The sequence below is a fragment of the Filicampus tigris genome, chromosome 7 (genome assembly GCF_054856515.1).
Source record: "Filicampus tigris isolate MCC_2025a chromosome 7, RoL_Ftig_1.0, whole genome shotgun sequence".
Lineage (NCBI taxonomy): Eukaryota > Metazoa > Chordata > Actinopteri > Syngnathiformes > Syngnathidae > Filicampus > Filicampus tigris.
In genome coordinates, this window is record NC_141223.1 from 20,245,389 (window position 1) to 20,252,500 (window position 7,112).

Genomic DNA, 7,112 nt, shown 5'->3' on the forward strand with positions numbered 1-7,112 from the left:
CCCGCATGGCTGTGCCGCAGCCCAGTGGGGCGTTTTAATAAATAAAAAAAAGATGATAATAACAGTAATGCGTTAGTCAATGACATAGATGGAAAAATTGGGATTCCGACTAATTCGTTTATTTTTTTAAGGTTCCCGTCTATCTTTTATTGCCTACAAAATGCGTGTCCGTCATAGGCAGATAGACGGACCGGTCCGTCACGTAGGCGGAATGCCCAGCTCTGAAAATCACATTATACTACCAGTGCCACAACTTAGACCTTCTTTTAGCTAGTCCACATTCTGTCATCAAATAACCAGGTGCGCTGGGCACGCCCCGTTTAAACAAGTGTTGTTGTTGTTGTTATCCTTTCGGCTTTTCCCCTCAGGGGTGTGGGAACAACAATAAGAAGTAGAAATCTAAACTGGTGAAATAGATTATGTTCCTCAAAACATTTCCTGCATAGTGAATAAAAGTTCATCTCGGGCTTATATTTTCACCCTCACTGGTTCACTCATTGTTGCCTCAGATGTTACAATCTGTGTGTGTCAGGATGAACACAAACCTCTGTGCAGGATTAAAACAATCAAACATCTACCAGTAATGGTGACTTTGCTCCACTGTGTGCTTTAATGAGTCATCCATTTATCGAACGTAATCATGTTCCCTATATAACACGTTCAACTTTCATTGCACTCATGAAAACTTTCTGTTTCTGTTTGTGTTTACATACTCTCCACATTCAAGATGTTTGGTGAATATTTAATAAGCACACTTAAACATCGCTGATGGATGCCGACGTTAACCACGTGGAGTGTTTGAATAATTTCTTGAATCTCTGCCAAACAGCCACAAGCCAGCATTGTCTGGTAATTGTTTTGCAAATGCACAAATAAATGTAAATCTGTTTTAATCTGTGTGAGTATTTTTTCTTTGTCAAGATAATCCATCCCACCTCACAGAGCTGCAGAGGAGGATAGGCAAAGCCTATACCACCATGGCCAGACTGGCAAAAAAAGTGTGGACTAACAACAAGCTGTCAGAGCATACTAAGATTCAAGTCTACGATACCTCGCTTTTGAGCACCTTCCTATACGGCAGTGAATCCTGGTTGGCATATGCATCACAGGAACAGAATCTTAACGTATTCCACAAGCGATGTCTACGGCATATTTTAAACATCAAGTGGCAAGACAGAATAACCAGTACACCTTGCTCTGCTTTCCACATAGGGAATTACTGTATAATATTGTACAATAATATATGTCAACATAAATTGCTGAGCATAGATATGAACTAGTGCTGCAATTTTAAATTTCAGCTAAATGCATTAGTGAAATTCAGTGTCAAAGTCTAAGAATAGCACCACATTAAACGTTATTGGCTCATATTGAACATAATCATCACGTGTTAAAATGTATTATCTCAAAACACGCTGCTGTTCTATTATATTACGCTCTCCTGCTGTGACCTGCAAGTATGAATGATCTACCCAAACTATCTATCCATCTGCTCTGTGTTTTCACAAGTGTATTCATGAACCATGACACCTTGCATGCTTAGCAGCTGACACTCCACTGCTGTTTTTCTTATCGCCTGCTATTGCTGTTTATTTTGGTGTGTTTCAAGCTGGGAATCTCCCAAGGAAGAGATTAGCAAAGCAGAAAAACGAGGATGTTCACGTTTTGCTATCTCCTTGCACTGTAATCGTTTTAATCCACAATTCCCTCACTAAAACAGGCATTTATATCATCATATCTGTGTACAGATGCATACTAAAAGATACATTCCTTTTTTTCATACTATAAGAGTTTGGACCACACGCGAAGTGCTTGTCGGAGTGTCCACGCATGACATGCAAAGCTCGCTGCACCGATGATGTTGCAATGAATCCCCTTGCACAAAAAGGGGCTCCCTACAGATGATAAGGCCCTACACACAGTGTGTTTAAGTAGGAGCAGTCCTGAATTAAACTTTGCATCAATTGAATGGCCATTGTGCCGCTACCCTCCTTGGCTACCTGGGAGCAATGCAAGACAGGCAGATATGCTGTAAATTTATGTCTGCACAGTATACAATACAATGATTTCAGCTCGTCCCAGAGGATAAATAATATATGACATAGCACTGTTATTGTATATTCAATGTCTAAATGTGTTGCTGCAGTATTTGTGTTCAAATATCAGTTGCTTCAAGAGTTACATACGCATTTCTCATTGTTAGCATAACATTAAGCTAAGGGACTAAAGACTAAGCTATGTTGTTGTCGATGTGACATTCGGTTTATGTTTTCAATTTACCATTTTTAACCCTCCTAGTTTGATGTTTACTTTGACAAACTTCAGGGAACAAATTAAAAATCTATCTCAAGGCACCACGATATAGCAACTTTAATGTTGCATATCGTCGCTGTCCTGTGAAAAACATTTATCTCCAATTTTGCAAACTTTTTTAATTTTCACTTTAATGTGATGTCTGTAACGCGGAAAAATGATTCATGTGAAAATAAGAAAATGAAAAAAATGGAGATAAGCGTTTTTCACATGACAGCGACGATATTCACCCTCTTCTTTCCATTATGTGTGAAAAAGAAAGACGTGATGAGCCATGGAGTGGAGTGCGTCTCCAGCCGTGATGTGAAAAATATCATCTCATTGACCATCATTTCTTGTCCCACCGACTCGTCTGCCTTTTCACCTTTTGATTCCCACTACAGCCTGCATGTTTACCTTGTATTGTCCTCCTCAACATGCGTGTGTATGCGTGTGTGTTTCGAGAGCGTCTCTCTGAGTTGATTCTCATTGAAGTGAACTGAGTATGAATTATGGGTACAATCAAAATCCATTTCTCAAGGTATATATCTTACACTAATGTGCTCCAAGGCTTATTATTGGACTCCATCATCACGTTTTGCACTTTGTACATTGTTGGGGACCAAAATATGGTACAGTTGTAAAGTCAAGTATATAAAAGACATATTTTCAAGGAATGAAAATGCCCCCAAAAAAATTAAAATAAAAAGATACGTCCAGCAATGACCAGCATAGGTACTAACAGCATATCATCGCTGTCCTGTGGAAAATGCTTTTTTTTTTTTTTGGTGGCAACCCCATTAATGTAAAAATGAAATACAATGGACATAAGCATTTTGTACAGGACAGCAACCAGATGCTGTTTATTTTTTGGGGAGGTTTCAATTTGTCTGAAAAGTCATCAATTTTGGCAATCATATGTATCCTGGTCAGAATGTATGTATTTTGTTTTTTCAACTTAGCCCCCATGACCAGTTTCTCCGATCCACGTGAGATTTGGTGGACATGTCTATCATGAAAGGACATGTAAAAAAAAAAAAAGTCTCAAAAGACCCATGCTTGACAACACAAGGTCAGAGATTTCGGGCCTGATAGTTGGATGAACTCCTACTAGGGTATTTGCTCAAACAAGCCCCAATCAGATGGAGGTATACTAGAAGGATGTGCAATTTGAATGTGCTAAGCATTTTAGCCTGAGCCGTCTAACATGGGCAGAGCATGTAGTGAAAGTTTGATCATCATTTAGAGCAGTGTTTTTCAAACTGTGAGATATTGTCAGGTGTGCTGTGGGAAATTGTCTAATTTGTGTGCCTCTGCATTCTAGCGCCTGGCAGCGTAAGCGTGTCTTTATTTATTTATTGTAGTACTCTTCCATATCAGCAGGTGGCAGCAGCAGCAGGAGTTAGCAAATTGTCTTTGTTTAGAGACAAGCGAATTACTGACGCATGTTTATCCAAACAGACCCATGTTTCAACTGAGTAAGTATCAATATGAATTATAAAATACTTTTTTCTTTGTGTTTATTTAATTTCTATTCAAGACGTTATAATATAACGTCATTCTTCAAAGTTAAAAAATGCTTATATAAACAATATAACACTTATCTTGTTAAAATAAGTTTTTTTTTTGTTTTGTTTTTGTTTTAATTTCAACTGCTGGTGTGCCGAGGGATTTTTTTCAATGAAATAAATGTGCCTTGACTCAAAAAAGTTTGAAAAACACTGATTTCGAAGATGGGCCATGAACAAGTGGATACGTTCATTGTCGATTGCATTTTTATTTTGCTTTCAGCACCCTTGCACTGCACTCAAACTTTGCGCTTATGTGAATCCCCCATCGTGCCACCAGCCTTTGAAAACGCCACACCAGCAAACACCCCTGCCCAATACAATTCATCTTCATTTTAGCTGCAACGCCTTCACCAAACACCTTCTTACAGGTTTAAAACCACAAGTGATGCAGTAAATAAAACAATGATCCAATTAACGAATTCACCTACAAAGTGGATATTAACATGAAACTGAGACTTACCTCACGACACATGAGACACGATTGAGGGGGGCCTTTTTGCAACAAAGCATCTCATCGATCCATATTAAACAAATAAACCAACATAATCCAGCGAACCTTACTATTTTTACTCTTTATTGTCTAAAAAAAAAAAGGAAAACAAAATACTATACGGTAAATAAGGACGGCCATTACGCCACACGACTTCCACATTCCGCAGACGGTGGTTGTGTCGCACACACCTCCAGCCGTGAAATCTGTTTTTAGTTGAATATTTTGCTATTTTCACTGTTTTAAATTGGCTCTAATTGCATGAAAATTTACAGACAAAGTAGGGATAGACCATTATAATAGATGTGTGAAAAAAAAAAACGAATTTGACCATATTTATATTTTTGACCATCACAGTGATCATTTGTGACGACAGCCCGACCCGATTCTACATGTTGAATCGGCCACACGCTCCCCAAATGCCCTGACTGATGAAATGTAAGGGTGGAAGCCCTTTATAAGGACGAGGCGATTATTTTTAAGAATAAGGATGGGGGATGTAGACGAAAGGGTGCCCAAGTTGCGGACGGAGAACAGACTGGCAAAATAGGGTAAAGTGCCCATACTTTGGTGATCACTACTGACTCATTACTTTGTATTGAATATAAAATACACATTGCAAAAGAAAAACAGTGCAGATTGCTGGACCTGGTTGGGACTGCATATGTTAGGTGACCAAACTAGGGGCAGATGACAATAAGAGTAACCTAGTTTGTTCATTCTTTAGCTAGTTAGCCATTTAGTTATGGTTAAGATTAGATTTTTATTATTTGCCATCACTTCACTCCTTCACCACTAAAAAGAGAAAACAAGCAAGGTTAATAATTTTAAGAATCAGCTGAAATCTCACGAGGTGGTGACGCCACATAGTGGTTGGAAATCTCTTGCTTTGTTTGACTTCTGTTTGACTTCGTATTTTCCAGGCAATTGTACCAATATTGGGATGTTCAACTTTCCAGGGTTCAGTCGCCCAACCCGTGACGTTTCCTGTGAATTAAAAAAATTGTTATTTCCTATTTTGTGTGAGTTTGGGGTCTGTGTACTCTCTATGGACTTTCACTTGAGTGCCACTGTGTGTGAAAGTCGATCCAGTCGTCCTGGATTCCTCGCTAAACTTAGCTGTTGCTCCTTGACGGTGACCAAGCACTTTCTTTTCACCCTACCGGCCTGTTGTCTCATCTTACCCAGTGAACATTAAGTCACCAATCAAGGGGATATCGATCGGGTGCATGTCTGCGGGGGTGAGGAAGCTGCGAGCCATTGCCGAGATCTTACAACCTCTTAGATGCTGCTTTCAAGGTCAAGTCAACACCCATGTTTGAACAACTACAACAACAACGACATGGCCTTCCGCAATTACAGTTTTTCTCCATTGGTTTAGCTACTTTCTTGAAACAGAGAGGACATTCTTAAAACGCAAAGATAATTTGTCCAAACAGTCTTAAAGTTGTGCGCAACCATACAGCTCAGCAGCAAAATCTTATATTTCTCTCAAAACTGTTCACATATGCTTCATACTAGATACCAGGAGTTAGTACTACAAAAATTGCAAAGATCCTTCTCAATTTCTACATCTTATTTGTATTCACTCAGTGCTTTTGCCAAAAATAACCTGAATGGTTCGGCACAACACCAAGTTACCTACAAAAGCTCATCTCTATCCCAAAAAACAGAAAAATACTATGGACCAAAATAAAAATAATTGTGTGCATATTACGCTGTGGTAAATTACATTAGTTTGACACCATTAGCATTGGATCTGTTGACAATGCTAGCTTCCCAAAACCCTTTTTTGCTTACATTTATTCAGTTGAAAACTAAATTTTAAGTTTTAAGATGGCATGATTATTAGCATTACAACATTTTTCATTGAAAGAAAGTTTAAAATTGAAACAGCTGTGTTAAATGTGTGTCTTGTGTATTAAACTACAGTTACAAATAGGTGTGTTATACTTTCTGTATAAAAGTTTAAATGTATGCTGAAGGAAAACATTGACTAAATTAATTATTAATTTAGTCGACTAAAATTGGTCTTTATTTTCATCGACTAAAATTGGACCAAAATTTATGACTAAAACTTTAATTAATTTTAGTCAAAAGACTATAACTTAAACTAAATTAAAATATCTTGTCAAAATGAACAATGCATTACAGCATGATATGCAGAAGGAAATGTTATTCAAATGAGGGGGCGGTCCTGAGTGTGTCTTGGGTTGAACGATTCGCCTATTGCAGGGGTGGGAAATTCTGGCGCTCGAGGGCCGATATCCTGCTGGTTTTATATGTCACCGTGGTGCAACCCACCTGATTCAAATGATCAGGATGGTTATCCAGCTTCTTCAGACCTTGCTGATTCTATGATCATTTGAATCAAGTGTGTTGCAATAGGGATGAAAAACAGGCAATTGCCCACAATCAAAAATAATAGATAAAAGTGAAAATAAAAATTGTAATTGAAATAATAATTGAAAAAAATAATAGTGGAAATAAGAACAACAAAAAATATATAATACAAAATAAAAGTCAAAATAAAAACAGCAAAATTAATGTGGAAATAAATACACTAATAAATATATACATACAGTAAAATATCAATGTATTAATATTTTATTTTATTTTTTACAATTATATTTTTTTATTTGTTTTTATTTTCACTTTTATTTATTTTTGATTTGGGCAGTTTTGGTCCTCATATATTGTGTATTTTCCTTGTTAATCAATCTGCTTCCATTGTTTATCTTCTTTCTTTAAGATGGTCC